This window comes from Petaurus breviceps, unplaced genomic scaffold (genome assembly GCF_028583685.1).
Source record: "Petaurus breviceps papuanus isolate PSGF00001 unplaced genomic scaffold, PetGlider_PUasm1.0 90633, whole genome shotgun sequence".
Lineage (NCBI taxonomy): Eukaryota > Metazoa > Chordata > Mammalia > Diprotodontia > Petauridae > Petaurus > Petaurus breviceps.
The window spans coordinates 3382608-3398127 of record NW_027187293.1 but is presented as its reverse complement, the minus strand read 5'-3'; the positions used below and the strand labels follow the sequence as shown (position 1 = coordinate 3398127).

General features: G+C 39.1%; 1 protein-coding gene across 1 annotated transcript in view; it reads right to left on the bottom strand.

The window, feature by feature from the left end:
• GREM2 (gremlin 2, DAN family BMP antagonist) overlaps nt 1–15217 on the bottom strand; it is a 138852-nt gene extending 123635 nt beyond the window's left edge. Inside the window, exon 1 of the mRNA XM_069064482.1 lies at nt 14761–15217. The gene's annotated coding sequence lies outside the window, so the exon portion shown is untranslated. The remainder of the gene's footprint in view (nt 1–14760) is intronic.
• Between the last annotated feature and the right edge of the window lie 303 nt (nt 15218–15520).

The following is a 15520-nucleotide window of genomic DNA, read 5'->3' as shown; positions in this document are numbered from 1 at the left end:
AAGTCTCAGGATTCCAAAACTAGGGTAGGCAGGGTGGGAGCTCTCAGACATAGTAATCCACTGAGGGACACAACACTTATACATCTACTTTACAAACCTAACACTTATCAGGAGAGTTAAATGTCTCTTCTTGGATCCTCTGCAAAAAAATGACTTCAAGCAGGAACAGACTGGCTACAAATTGCCTTACTGTTCTGATGCTCTCTATTCATGATAATGATAGTGCTGTCACAAGCTACTATGAGAGGGTAGCCCACAGTTTGCTTTATAATTCAGAAAATCTGCCACTAACAAAGGCCACCTTGAGATCTCTGACTGAAGATCTCCAGAGTGACAAGTCAGGAGGAGTGAAGGGAGAGTGCATAAAAGGGAAAATCAGAATCTTGTAAGAAAATTCTTGTTTTCTTGCAGGATGACATAAAAAAGATAGCCAGAATAGGATCTTCTGGATTTTGTATTATATTTTACCAGGAATATCATGGGAAAAAATACTGCAGATCAACATAAAAATTAAAAATATTTTCTTAGAGTACTTAGTTTTATTTCAGTTCACTGCTCTCTTCTAATCATTCATATCATCTCTACTATTCTCATGTCCCTATCCTACTCGACCCCATTTTTCAATTATGCCCTTTGGATCACTTATTCCATTGTTAACAAACAGCTGTTCATATTAGACTTGTGCCCTCTCTCCATAAATCATTTTATATGCATTTTCATTTAATTTTCTGAGTACATTTCATTTTTCCCTAATAGAGAATATGAACTCTTTCAAGGGAGGGACTGTTTGTTTTTGCCTCATCTGAGATCACAGACTGCAAAAAAGTTACTGATCTCTATTGATAATGACAGTTTCTTTACAAGGAGTTCCCTATACCAAGGAAATTGTGGGTTCAAATCCAAAAAGAAAAGTAACAAAAAGAAAAGAAAAAGGAAAAAAAAAACCCTAGCTTCTTACATAGTTCTTGGCATACAGTAGATGCCTAATAAAGCTGCTTGTCCAATAAAACCAGCAGCTTCACCAGCTGCCAAGACAGGGGGGAAGTATTCTAACTTCTAGGGACAAGTCATTCTTTCTGCTTCCATCACCCTCAAGCCACTTATAACTCCACATCTACACCAGTGACTTTGCCTATACCTACCCCCTTTTCTAGCTACAAAATGCTGCATAATACCATAGATTAACTCCACCCTGATAATGAGAACCAAGTTGAAATTATTCCTCAGTGAATGACATACGCTCACTCCATCATACCACACCTATCCCAGTGATTCTAAACTTCAGGCTGTTATTGTTCAAACTATTCTCCATGCCCAGTGATTGTTCCATTATTGGCATCCCCTTCAATGCAGCTCTTCAGTCTAAAGCTATCCAGACATTCTACTGTGCTCCATGGAATTCTATAGGTTAACAAATCTGTTTTCATCTTAAACCTTTCCCTTTCTTGTTCCTTCCATTCGCATTCATTGGGATCTGGCTTCCTCTTTATTATACAGTTTTCTTGACCGGTTTTTTCCATCATCGGTTACACTTTTACTCATATGCTGAACTTGCTGGTTATGGTCAGGGAATCTGTAAACTCCTTGTTCCCTGGTGCCACTTCTGGGATCTCCCTATACCACCATCACTCAGTAACTTCTTTCCTTTTGAGGTTCCTAACGTCTATATTTATCATCAAACTGAAATTATTATTCAACACTCTTCTTTCCTCTTGGCCTCTTGGCCATTTTTCTTCTCCCCAACTCCTGCTCTGATACTAAGATACTTCAATGTACATGATACTCTGATACTCTGCTACACACCTTAACCTCTCAGTTCTTCAACTTACCAATTTCCCATGACCCACTTCTTTACCTCACCTCAGCTATTTACAGAGATGCTCATATACTTGATTTTGCCATCACCAACTACTAATCCTCTTCAATGTTCATGAATTAGGAAAGTCCCTTAGCTAAGCACAGTAGGCTGTCGTTCTACCTCTCCCTCTGCCTTAAAATCCCTAATCCTGTTCTTTGTCCTCATTGTGACCTTCAATTTCTCTACTCTTCAATTCTTTCCCAGGCCATCACCCCTGCACTGGCTACACTTTCCCCCCTTTTCCATCTTGACCCCTTGGTGAGCCAGTTCAACTTTACATTGTCTTCTTCTGTCTAGTCCCTTGCCCTTTTACCCTATCATCAATCTTGCCTTCTTACACCTCAGTCTTGAATTACTCTCCATCACCCACAGTCTTGGTTCCTGCTTATGTGCTGCCGGACAAACCAGGATAAAATCACAAAACTTTGCTGACTTGGTCCACTACAAATTTATGTTGCATAATCTCAGCTGAGTCTTCATTGCAACGATCCTTTCACAGTTTCCTGGCCAATTCACTATTTCCCTTTACCAAAACAGCTTTTCCAAAGCTTTTCATCCCTCTTATATTCCCCATGGTTTTCCATCCCCAACTTCTTTAGGTATGAACTTCATCTCATATTTTACTAAAAAAAACTGTGGTCATTTTCAGAGAGGTAAATATAAACAAAATCAGTCCTGGTATCACCTCCCTGGATCCTGTTTACTTATTCCCTTGCTTCTCACCTAGATTAGATGAATTCTCCTTGTTCTTGCCAGAAAACACTGAAATCTTGGATCCAGTGACCCAGGAAAGGGCAACAAAATAACTAATGACATACAAAGTTACTAAAAGTTCCTATTCATATATAAGTATGCTTTCTTTTAAAATTTCAATTTGTTTGTTAACAGATAGTTTTTAAGTATCTGCAGTATATACAAAGCATTTTGGTTGGCTGTGTTGACAAATTTTCTTAAAGGGAGAGAAAATACTTCCTGCCTTCACATAGTCTAAAATTTCATTGGCTTAGGCACTGTGAGTTCCACAGTTTGTCCTAAAATTCTGGTGCATCATCAAAACCTCTTCATGTGCAGAAGAGTGATGTCAGTGATTTAAGATTCTTACATTTGAATATTTCTTCGCCTAAACACACATTTAAGTCAAGTGGTACATAGTTAAATTTGGGGGCCTCTGAACTACAAGAAGCTTTAAGACATTTACAATCTAGAAGAATATGTATGCAAATAAATCTAATCAATCAGCATTTTATAATGCTTTAGCTATTGACCAGTTCTGTTATTTACTCAATATAGGCAAGAGTCTCCACCAATGTACTTCTGTAATTTATAATAGTAAAGAGTTTCCTGGGTTATTGATTCACTATGTGAATCAACTGTGTGATATGTAGGCAATGAATCTAAAGGAGGTAATGTAAATCTGGGCTGCATTAAGAGAGAGGCAGAGTTTCCTGAAGTAGAGTATAGAATCCCATTATACTTTCCCCTAGGCAGACCGTACCTGGAGGATTATGTTCAGTTATGGCCAATTCCGTGAAGGAAAGACACTGGTGAGCTAGAGAACCTTCAGAGAATGGCAGCATATTGAAGGGGCAGCAAAAGTTTACACTGAAGAAAAGAAGAAGATTCCAAAGGGACCTAATAGCTATTTTTAAATATTTAAAGAGCTGCCATGTAGAAGAGGAAAAGATGCACACATACGCTTAATGGACAACTTTCGAAAAGTTGTTTCAATGAACTACTTTGGGAGATTGGGGGCTCTCCATCACTGTGGAAGGGTGGAAAGGGAGTTCTTCAAGAATAGACTGACCACTTGCCAGGTATGTTGTGGATATTTCAGGTATGTAGATAGATACAGAAATTCCTGCCAACTTAAAAATTTTGTGGTTATATTGTTAAAATTTTGACTGAATCCATTTTTGTTAACACTCATTGATTTTCTCATTGAAATTATTCCTCTGTCCAATTGCTTAGGGATTGTGTAAATGAAACCCATATAAATATAAATTATATTCCTAAGTACTTTTTCAGTATCAAAAAGCCTCTAACTATTAAACAGGGCAAATGACTCTCAAGGAATATCATGAAGGACATGTTTGGTTGAGGCTATCTGAAAGCTCTATTCTCTCATGCTGTATCTAAGTTCAAAATATCTATCTAAAACTATTTCAATTATGTTGGCATTGAATTAGCATTTTGTCCCTCAAGTGGTTAGAGTGTACCTAAAATATTTGGAGTCTTTAGAGTACAGTGGACAAGAAAATGGTTTTGACTCTAGAGCCACAAGTTAGTACTGTACTAAATGGATTCAATTTTTCCTTCCCCAGATCAACCTATCAATGTGAATGAAAATTCATTTAACAAAATGCTGTTCTAAAATAGATTTCCCACTCAAATGCATTTTGATCTAGGTGTGTTGTTTCAATTGCGAACAAATACCTAGCCCACTAGAACCATTTCCACAACTTTAGATGAATTGAGAGATTCATTTGCAGAACATATCAGGATCATCAAATTACAAAGAACCTTAAAACATGCTTATGAATTGATGAAAAGAAAGATTCTGTGGTTTCAGGAGACAAAGTTAGCCTGGGAAGTCCCACTCTTTGTGGATGTTCTTTTGATAACAATGCAACTATACACAATTCAGTTCATGTCAATAAGCCTGTTTTAAGTACCTACCGTGTTTCCCCGATAATAAGACCTATCCCGAAAATAAGCCCTCCCCTTACTGTGTAAGATTCCTCTAAAAATAAGCCCTCCCCCAAAAATAAGCCCTATTGAGATTGCTACTGTAGTGAAGGTGATCCCCTGCGCTACACGCTACATTACGGTACCCTCTGTATGCACTGTCCCCCCCCCCCCGGGTGAAACGCACACCGCGCTCCGAGCTGCATCCAATCAGAGCTGCAGCAGTGAGCGCGTCATCCTGTTCTTCCCCAGTGATTTGCTTATTGAATAAAGGTACATTTTTTTTGTTCACATTTACCTGTTTATTAAAATTGCTGTCGATGTTCATTAAAATAAGCCCTCCCCTGAAAATAAGCCCTCTGGTGTTTTTCTGTCCAAAAAAATTAATAAGACAGTGTCTTATTATCGGGGAAACACGGTACTATGTGCCAAGCACTGAACTGGGACCTGGAGATATAAAGATAAAAATCAGATAGTCCTTGGTCTCAAGGAGCTCAAAATCTCTACTGAGGGAAGAATGTAATTTACAGAAAGGAGTAACAGACACAAAGTAATTTCTGAGGATGAGGTCAGGGAAGAGAACACTTAACAATTGGGGACATTCCTTCCATAGGAAGGGGTTCCTTAGCTAAGCCTTGAATGGTGGAAGGCATTCCTAGGAGTAGAGGTAGATGGGGAGAGCATTGTAGGTGTGCAGAACAGCCTGATCATAGGCACAGAACCAAGAAATGGAACAGGGAACATGAAAGCAGACAGTTCAGTTGAAATATAGAGTGTATGAAGGGACGGTAATGGAAAAACAGACAAGAAAGATAGATTGGAGATAGTTTGTAAAGGGCTTTTGATGCCAAAATGGAGGGGAGCTGGATGGCTATGTGTTCCAGTGGAAAAAGAACTTGACTTGGGGTCAGGGTAAGTCACTTAACCTTTGTGGGTCTGTTTCATCTGCCAAATTAAGGGTAATAGTAGCACCTATTTCACCCGGTTATTCAGGACCCAACAAGATAATATATGGATAATACATGTAAAGTACTTTGTAAAGTCTAAAGTCTAATATAAAAGCCCAAAATAAATATTATTATTATTATTATTGTTACTTTATCTTAACAGCAATAAGACACAAAGAGAGCTTCTTGAGCAGAGCAGTGGAACATAACTTTGGCAGTTGCATAGAGAGAGGATGGACTGGAGTGAGGGAGAGTTTGGAGGAAGTTGCAACATCAGCTATTCATTGGGGAAAGTGCAAGGAACAGGGCACAGGCAAAAATACTGGTGAAGTAACACAAGAGGCCACTGCAACTATGGTCAAAAGGCAGGGCTCTGCCTCCCATCCTGGCCATTTACCAGCTATTTCAGTGGTGCTGAAGGGAGGATTAATACCTTGGGTGTGAAGGCTGCTGAGCCCTGTTCAGGGCTGTTCATATACCTTTGGTGTCCACCTGCCACCCAGTTCTCATCTGTGACTTCAACAAGCTTGTAGCATGAGCAGTGGTCATACCCAGGTAAAACATCTAGGATGAGGGTAATTGATAGGCCTCAAACCAGTCAATGAGCTAGGGGAGTGTCTACCCCAAGCATGTGGAAACTTCCATGGCAGAATAGGTAGATATGAACATAAAGGCCAGGGACGCTGGTGCTATGGAACCCTTAGAGCATGGTCAGATACCCAAGAAGCCAAGGTCATCCACTGCACCCAGAACCATTGCCAATCCTCTTGACTTTTGTCTTGTCACCAGGCTCTAATAACTGGAAGAGAAAGTGAGGCTGACTATTTCAAACAACTCTGCCTCACTCAAATGCAACTTATACCCAAGTGAAAATGAATCACCGAGTCATTGTCAATAAAGAAACATTAAATAAAAGATTTAAGTGACTATTAGGTGTCAGGCTTGAGTTAAGCACTTGGGGACACAAAGAGAGGCAAAAGACAGCTCATGCCCTGGAGCACCTCACAGTCTAATGGGGGAGACAACAAGCAAAAAACTCTGTAGAAACAGGCCATATACAGGATAAATGGGAAGTAATTAAGCAATGGGATTTGGGGGACTTGAAGGAAGCCAGGGAAACTAATAGGCAAATATGAGGAGGGAGAACATTCCAAGCATGGGGGACAACCAGAGACAATGTCCAGAGCTGATGTGTGTCACTGGGCAAATTACTTAACCTCCCTGAGATTGTTTATTCATTTGTAAACTCATGATTATATTAACCACACTCTTTATTCCTCAGGGCTACTTTGAAGAAAGCATGTTTCAATTGTACTGTATAAAAAAGTACTACATAAAAGTGAACTGTTATCAGATATAGTAAAGTATATGGGACAGTTTTATGTAAATACTTATGCCATATATCTGAGTCTTCTCTGCTACTTATGTCATTCATAATACCTTTTGTCCTCTGTTTTAGACAGGGATGCAAACCTTACCTGACTGCTGGAGAAACCACATTCTTTATGATCTTTGCAAAGAAGAGTGTAGTTAGCCTTCCTTCTTAGAATCTCCCTGAAACTGGGCCCTACCATTGTGCTCTAACCCTTGAACTATATATAACAGATGGTCTAGGACTGGCTGTCAACTTCTATACATTTTTTTGCATAGCTCCAAGATAAGCAAAAATATTATACATAAGATGGTTAGATCTGGTTGTGGTGTGTCACAGAGGTCCCCAAGGGATATAGTAGGTATCATAAGAGATGGCATCAGGCAGGAGAGTAACGGCTGTGTAGAGCCACTTGACTCCTATGAGTGCTAGACCTCTTTATGCCTTGGAGCTCCCCTCCATAGGTTTAAGCTATTTCTTTACCTAGCTTAGGCCAACATTGAAAAACAGGTCATAGGACTAAAAGCTGCAAAGGACCCTTTAAAGGCTATCTAGTCCAAAGGTGTCAAACTCAAATAGAAACAGAAGCCATAAACCACACCCAAGGATTACTACAGGTCACATATTGATTAAGAAAATCCCATATTAATATCATCTATGTTCTATTATAATTTTATTTATTTTGCTGAATATTTCCCAATTATGTTTTAATTTGGTTCCAGTGGCAAGTGGCATTTAGGTGTTTGACACCTCTGATCTAGTTCAATACCCTCATTTTACAGATAAGGAAACTGAAGCTCAGAGAGTGTACATGACTTATCTAGACTCATGATTTCAGTAGGAAGAGCGCTGGATTTGGAGACAGAGGACTTCAATTTGAAGCAAGGGTCTACCTATCACTTACTGTTTGTAAGTCCTTGGACAAGTCACTTAACCTTACTGGTTTTCAATTTCTCTATGTATAAAATGGGGGGGGGGGGCGGGGAATGTTGAACTACAAGACTTCTAAGGTATCTTTCAGCTTTAAATCTATGTCCCTGTGAATGTGGAAAGTAGAATAACCAAGATCAACACCCAGATTTTCTGACTTCATATATCTTATTACTGTTCCACATTTTCAGATCTTTTTTGGACAGGCAGAGTGTTTCAGCAGTTTTCTCACTAAGCATGGTAAGGCATGTTTTGTTCTGTTTTATTTTTTTTTAACCTCCTTTTTCTTCTTTGGCATTTGAGTCCATGATGAATATAGTACCTTGCTCAAGGTAGGGATTCAAAAAACATATTCATAAATGAATTCCTACTTAGAAAATAGTGCAACTTATTCTCTCATTCTGTGAAAGGCTGCTAAGTTCAGTTCCAAGGAGTCTCATAAGAACAACAGTATCAAAAATCATTACAGGCTGGGCAGTTATGATATGGTTTAAATAGTATTGGATCTGAGGCCTGAAGACTCAGATCCAAGTTCCAATTCTGCAACTCACTAGTTGTGTAACATTACTCAAGTCACAACCTTTCTAAGACTCAGTGTCTTTCACCTTCATCTGCAAAGTGGGGATGTATTACCTACCTCAAAGACTTTTTGCAAAGATGCAATGAGAAAACATTTTGTAAAGCTTAAGGAGCTATGTAAATCTAAGTAATTATAATAAATTGGAGTTTTGTGGACCCTGGTAACTTGCAAGAGACCATAATTCAAGAAATCGGCGATTACTCAAATATATATACCTTGAATTCACACAGTAGCAACATTAGGTTTGGTCAACCAAGAACCATAAAATGCATCATAAAGGGAAATCACTGCACTACAATCAGCTCAGACTGAGATTCAGAGCAAAAGAAGCTGAAAAGAAATCTCATTGCAGGGCTGCCAAATTTTCATGAGTTTTCGAGCAAAATATCTGACTGTCTACCTTCTTTAGAATACTGCTGTTATAATAAGAAAATATAATGAATTACCCAGGGTCAGTGTTATAATTGCAAAAAAACAGTGAAAGGCAGCTAACTTTCCACGGATGATAAGATTAGGTTCCTCCCAGCTCTTTGGAGTCTCAGTCCCAGCGCCAGGTTGAACAATATTTTTAATGCAGACAATGTTTGTATAAGACAAAGTCAACTTAGCATTTCACATGAGCTAGTCAAGTGTTCCCCAGCTCAGTGTGTGTTTTTTTTCTCTTTCCCACTGTTTAAATAAATTATAGGAGACGAGGATTTTAGTTTGGCATTGCTGGTAATCCATAACACAAATGTCATATTCAGGACTATTTGTATTCTAGGTGTCATGTCCTTCCAAAACTGTTTCCCAAAAGAATTTTTCCGTAAGTCACTGTCTTTTCTTTATTTCTAATTCCCCTGTAGTCTTTATCCAGGAGTGTTTTCATAGCATTCTGTACCATGAAATACATTTTCTGGTGAGATTTATGGAATTGGCCAGAATATTATTCTTATTTACCTTTTTTCTCTCTCAACAGAGTGAGCTCTTTCAAAAAGATTTATCCTTTAAGAATTAAATATATTTACTGGAAAATAATGGTGAAAAAAGGAGAAGGGATTGGTATTTCTGTCTCTGAAGAACAACTGGTCTAACTGCTCTAACTGTTGAAAATAGGAAGAGAGATGCAGGGTCTTTTATGTTCACTGTTATGTCTTCAGTTCTTCCCAATCATCCAGAATTGTTATTTGCCACTCTCCTACTTAAATATCATGTTGATATTGCATTATCCTTGATATTTTGGTGATGTAAGATAAATAACTTACGTTTGTCAAAGCTCTGAGGTCATCAAGCACTATTTTTTTTCCAAATACTAAATTGGAGGTGAAGGGAAGGGGAGAGCAATCTTGTCATAAACAGAAGACAATAAGACACATTACCTTCCCTTTCATTCTAGACACACTGGAACCTTTTCCTTTTCCCTGAAAGAGTGCTCTGTGTCAATTCAAGCATATGCGTGCACGTACTCACACACACACGCAAATACACAACCCCAAACAACATGAGTATAAAAAAGAAAGATCACAATATTCTTGGTGGTGGCTATTTCAAAAGGATCCTGAGCCTTCCAGACCTCTCAGAATTCACTTCCCCATAAGCTTCCAGGGCTTCTCTTCTACAAATCCCTCTTAGCTCTCTTTTGGGCCAGGAGAAACCCCAATTCTTTCCACTAGAATCTCTATGGGATCATGATACTTTAAAGCCTTTTTCTACTAGACGTGTTGGGATCTTTACTCTATAGTACCTGATCTGGAAATGAAAAAAGAGGAAATAGTAATATTCCCAAACCTTGGAGCTAACCTGCCAGAATAGCAGACTATTTACCGAATGGAGCAACATAATGAATGTCACGAACATTAATGAAAATTACCTTATATTTCAACCCTGATGCTTCTTAGCTAACTCTGGCTGACTTATCCAGAAATGTGAAGGCAAAAAAGTAATCATTTGGACTATGAAATTGTGAGAAGCAAAAGAGACTCATATAACTTTTTTTTTTTATTCTAATGTCAAGATTGGCTATCTATCATCTTTCAGATACTTGGAATTTCAAGTCCCTACTATTCATACTCTAGTGAAAAGCCTAGGATTCCTAAAACCACTATTGAAAACCTGCTTCTGTTAATCCCAAACTCAATATAACAAAACAAGCTGACTACCCAAGTTACTAGTGACTACAAGAAATATGAGAACACACTCAGCATGCCTTCTGCAAATGTATACTTCTCATTGATGCAATGCCAGAAGTGGCATTGGTGCATGGCTGCTGAGACCATCTACCATCAAAGGTCAGCTTAAGAAGTCCCTTTTTCTTCTCTTTCCCCATTTCCTTCCTCCTTTCTTTCTTCATTTCCCTATTACAAGGATATGAAGAAGACAAACAGCAAAGCAGCTGAGAAAGACCAAAGCTAAGTATGTACAAAGCGTAAGTAAAGCTAGCTCTATTTTTAGTGTCTCTCACTTTCCTTTTTCTGGCAGACAAGGCTAATACCATTTGGGGAAATAAAAGAAACTTAACTGCACTTGACATTAAGGAGTAACAGGGGTACATTTAATAGGATAGAAAATATTCAGATTGGCTGGAAACAGAGCTCTTCCCCTACTCTCAATGGCCAACTAGAGAGGTACTCACTTTTGAGAGCTGGAAGACTGCCCTCTCCTGGTCTTTATGTGTAGGTGTTGTCACAATCAAGTGGTATTTATTTAACTGCCCACCTGTGGATGATGCATAAGTGTTTCAATAAAATTTTCCCACTTGTAATGTCTTGGGTAATCTTCCAATGTGGTCTTCCTTGCAGTTGACTTTTTTTTAATTTTAGGTATTTTTTTGCATCTTCATTAATCCTTTTACCTCTTGCTTTGAGTGTAGGGATGCCTACTATCATGCCATAAATAAGTGAAGCATCTTTTATGCAACATCTCTCTGTGAATATTTCATCCACAAATGGACATGGGACATAGCTCTTCAAACAAGAGCTAAAGTAAAGTGTGTTTTCTGAATGACACTGATTGGTCAAATGCCAATCAATGGTCCTTGCCCGGTAGGATTTGGTTCACTAGATGGTTGAACTTCTACAAACATTCAAGGTATCCAACACAGAAAGGAAAATTCATACAACCAAACATGTAGCACTTTACAAAATGAAAAACGGTAGCTAAAAATAACTCAAAGAGTGCATGTAAGAATCCTAGAGTAATGTCCTTGACTAGAATACTCTCCATGGCCCCAAAGCCATTTACGAACATCAGGATGAGTTTAACATTTAATATAGTAGGAATGGTAAAGTGCAGCTTGGATCATAGAATAAGAGCAGTGGGCCTAGTCAGGAAGACCTGAGTTCAAATCCAACCTCAGACACTTACTAGCTGTGTGACCCTGAGAAAGTTGCTTCATCTCCATCTACCTTAGTTTCTCCATCTATAAAAATGGGAATCATAATAGCAATTGTGTCTCAGGGTTGTTATGAGACTAGAGTGAGATAATATTTGTAAAATGCCTAGTATAGTGTCTGGCACATACTAGGTACTTGAGAAATATTTGTTCTTCTTCTCTCCCCCTGCCCCATTCATTCACCAGATAGGTTACATAGTCTCTAGTGAGTGGGAGGGGGGAGGGCAAATGAGTCTAATTAACGGAGCCAATGAGGTAAAAATATGGAAGCCCACTACCAAAAGAGAAGTGGAATAACGAAAGGAACCCAAGACATTTTACAATTATATGAGCTCTCTCTAATAAACATGATTTTGTGTTCCTTATTCCTTTTCCATTCTTCCCCCTCCTTTCACAGGCACAATTTTTGTCGAATTTATCCTGGCCAAGACAATAAATCATGGCTTTTAACACAGTACCAACAATCCCAACTCTTAAAGTGCCCCCAACAAGGAGAAAATGAATATAAAATAGTTTTCTTGCACGTAGCAGATTGGAAGGTCCAATTTTATCTGATTGTGTACCCCAAGCTCTACAACCCTCCCACATAACTCTGTCCTGACCAGGTGTGTTATTTCTATTCAAAGCAATAAGAATACCATGCTAAATTTCAGAGCCTAATGCTTTTTCTTTGTTCCAGTGGGAGAAAGCTAAGGGAGGAAGTGTTTATTTTATAGCAGATTTGAAGGAGTGTACATTGTTTAAACTTTACCTCACTAGCAATTCAAGGAAGCCTCAAGCTTGGACTGTGGCTGGCTATGAGGAAGAATCGTAGTCAACTCTATGAATTATCTATCCCAATGGAGAACTGTACAAATAATACAAAGCAACTGACAATCTGCCAATTATTGGGTTTCAGGGCTCCAAAGGGTCTTTTAAATAAGCTAGTCCAATCAATCCCCTGCCTTAGACACTTACTAGCTGTGTGACCCTGGATGAGGAGGTTGGCCTTGATGGCCTCTACCATCCCTTCTAGCTGTAAATATATGATCTTATAATCCTTATTTTACAGATGAGGAAACTGATACCCCAAAAAAGTTAAGTGATTTATTCAAGGTCATACAGGCTAGTTTTCGGTACACAGATTACAAAATTAAGGCATGTAGTATTTTGTCAGTGAAGATTCTGACATTTGGAGTCATTCCCTCCATGGTGGGCCCTGAGCACCTTCCAACTTAGTTGCACTGTTAGTAATACATGAATTTATTGCACATAATCTACTTATAGTTAAGAGTATACTATAATAGAAAAAGTGTCTATTAGATTCAATTGATAGTATTTGATTGGGTTTTAGCTACATAAATTTGCATTGTCAACTGCCCCCTTGACACTAAGGTTTCTTTAAAAAAAAATCCTTATGATGCATACAGAGTAAATTAATGGACCAATGCTGATACTACTCCCCCCCAAATAAAGAAGATATACTTTCCATCTATTCCTCTCTGCCCTCCAATAAAATATCTTTTTAGCAGAATTCAGTGAGACTATCAAATCAAATTGAGTAGTCATTAATGGAGAAGAATGGGAAGAGCTTTCAGTCAATTTACATAATATCTAAGCCTGAGTTTCCTGCATAAATAAGAGAAGCCTTAGTCTGAAGAATCTAGGTCAAGGTAACAACAATATAAATTCTCCACTGTGAATGTGCAAAGGCAGATGAAACAAGTATCATTGATGGGTTGCTTGTCATCCTTGGACAGGCAAGTGGTACTGGATGGGGATGACACCTGAATTAAGCACTGGCTGAAGCTGTAAACAGATGGGAAATTTGCAGTGAATTAAGCATTCGGGGTCTGGATGGGGTCTGCTATGCAAAGTGCTAATTAGGCCTTGGAGAATGTATTGGACTTGCTGCTGCACCTGCTGCAGGAACCATTCTGGGCAATACCGTGGAGTCAGTCCTACCTAATCAGTATTTTTCCCCCAGGGCAGGAGCTACCCTTTCTACAGAGATTCAAAGCAGCTGAGCACGTGTACTTGAGAGTCACTCAAAGCATTCAAAGCAGGCTTTTAACTGAGCTTTCATTCAGCTTGTTCTGCCTTTGGCTGCGAAAGGCTGGAGTTACAATGAACTGTTAATTTTACCCTGAGAAATCCACTGACAAAAACTAAATTATATAGTAACCTAATTCAAAATTCTGAAAAATAATTTAGTCATCAGTAAACTTTCTTCCTCTCTTTCTACAGTCCCCATATCAACAACAGCAAAAGTCAAAGATTCTTCTCATGTTAGTATCAAATCAAACCCATCCTTGGCATTTCCTTGCAACTATTTATTATATTGATCAAGAAGCTCAGTCCTCAACTTGTAAATGTAATCACAGAGCTCCTTGAAGTTACTCTATGTGGAGATACAGAATGAAAATCTATCTTAAATTCAAATGTTAAAAATCAAATCAGGTGCACAGGAAGAGAGGACTGGGAATATAACTTTTTGAAAATTTTATCAACTGCTATAACAAAAGGGAAGCATTATATGTATAAAGCTCATGCATCTTAACACATCCTGTTCGATTCAAAACCAAGCAAAAGTCATTCCATTTCCCTGATATATCAGGAGGGTTACATAGGTCTGATAGTAACTTGACATATAATAAAACCACAGGGAATGCTAAAAGGTTGCTTTACAGAAGTCAGACAGCGATTTGCTTCCTATCACACATAATTAAAACCTAAGACATCAATATGTCCCCCCCCCAAAAAAAAGAAAAAAAAGATCTCATGACAGCACAGTCCTTGGTTTTATTGGGGGAGGAGAAGAGACTACCAAGTTTGTAGGTCTGTAATTCACACTCCCTGAAAATTCAATAGGTGGATGTCAATAGCATAAAATGAAACTATTGAGAGAGCCATTCTATGTGTTGTATTCTGAAAGGTGAAGAAGGAAAGGAAGGCAAAGGCAAGAACCCAGCAAAACCTACAGAAAACGGGCGAGTGAGAACCAAGTCCTTGCCAGATGAGTTGTGATGAGCTGCGTACCTGCTATTGGAGTTCTCTGCTCAGCTCCCTTCTCGCTCTCTCTCCCTCCTCTGGGGGTGATATAGTCCAAAGGGGCGCCTAAGTTTGATCTCCTGCTGCCGGGTTCAGTTCCGCCTTAGCCAGGATGCAGCAAATGCCCATAAGACAGAACACAGGCTAAGTGCGCTGGAAATGGGAGATCGTGCCTCGCTTTGCACGGTCTCAGGCTGTCTCCGACTGCAGACGTGTAAAGGAGCACCGGAGTCTTAGCTCTGACTCCTCTCAGTCACTGCATGAGTATATTATCACAGTCTAGGCTTTCTATTGGCTCTGATCACCAAACAAATCACACCAGCCACCCTCCGCCCCCCTCCCCTCGCTGCTTCACTCAGCGCTTGTTTCTCATCTAGCCCACAAACATTGCAGCCACACACACTTCATTCGCTTGCACTGTTTCTCTTTTCCTCCTTCCAGTCTGTGGATTTACAACCTTGTGGTCAGCTCTAACATTTTTTTTAGCAGACTTCCAATCCAAACCTTCTTGTTTATGTAGAGAAATTCTCCATCGCCTAGCCCGCAAAAACCACTCGTTCCCTTCAGATCTTCTTCCTCCTTTTGTTGATGGGCTTGCAATGTGAAGAATGCACGAAGAAGGCTGTAGCCCGTTGTGTGACAGATCTGACATTCGCGCGCACACACACACACACACACACACACACACACACACACACACCGTGGTCCTTTTGTTTTGAATAAGTGAGGCTAGTAAAATTAAAAGCCC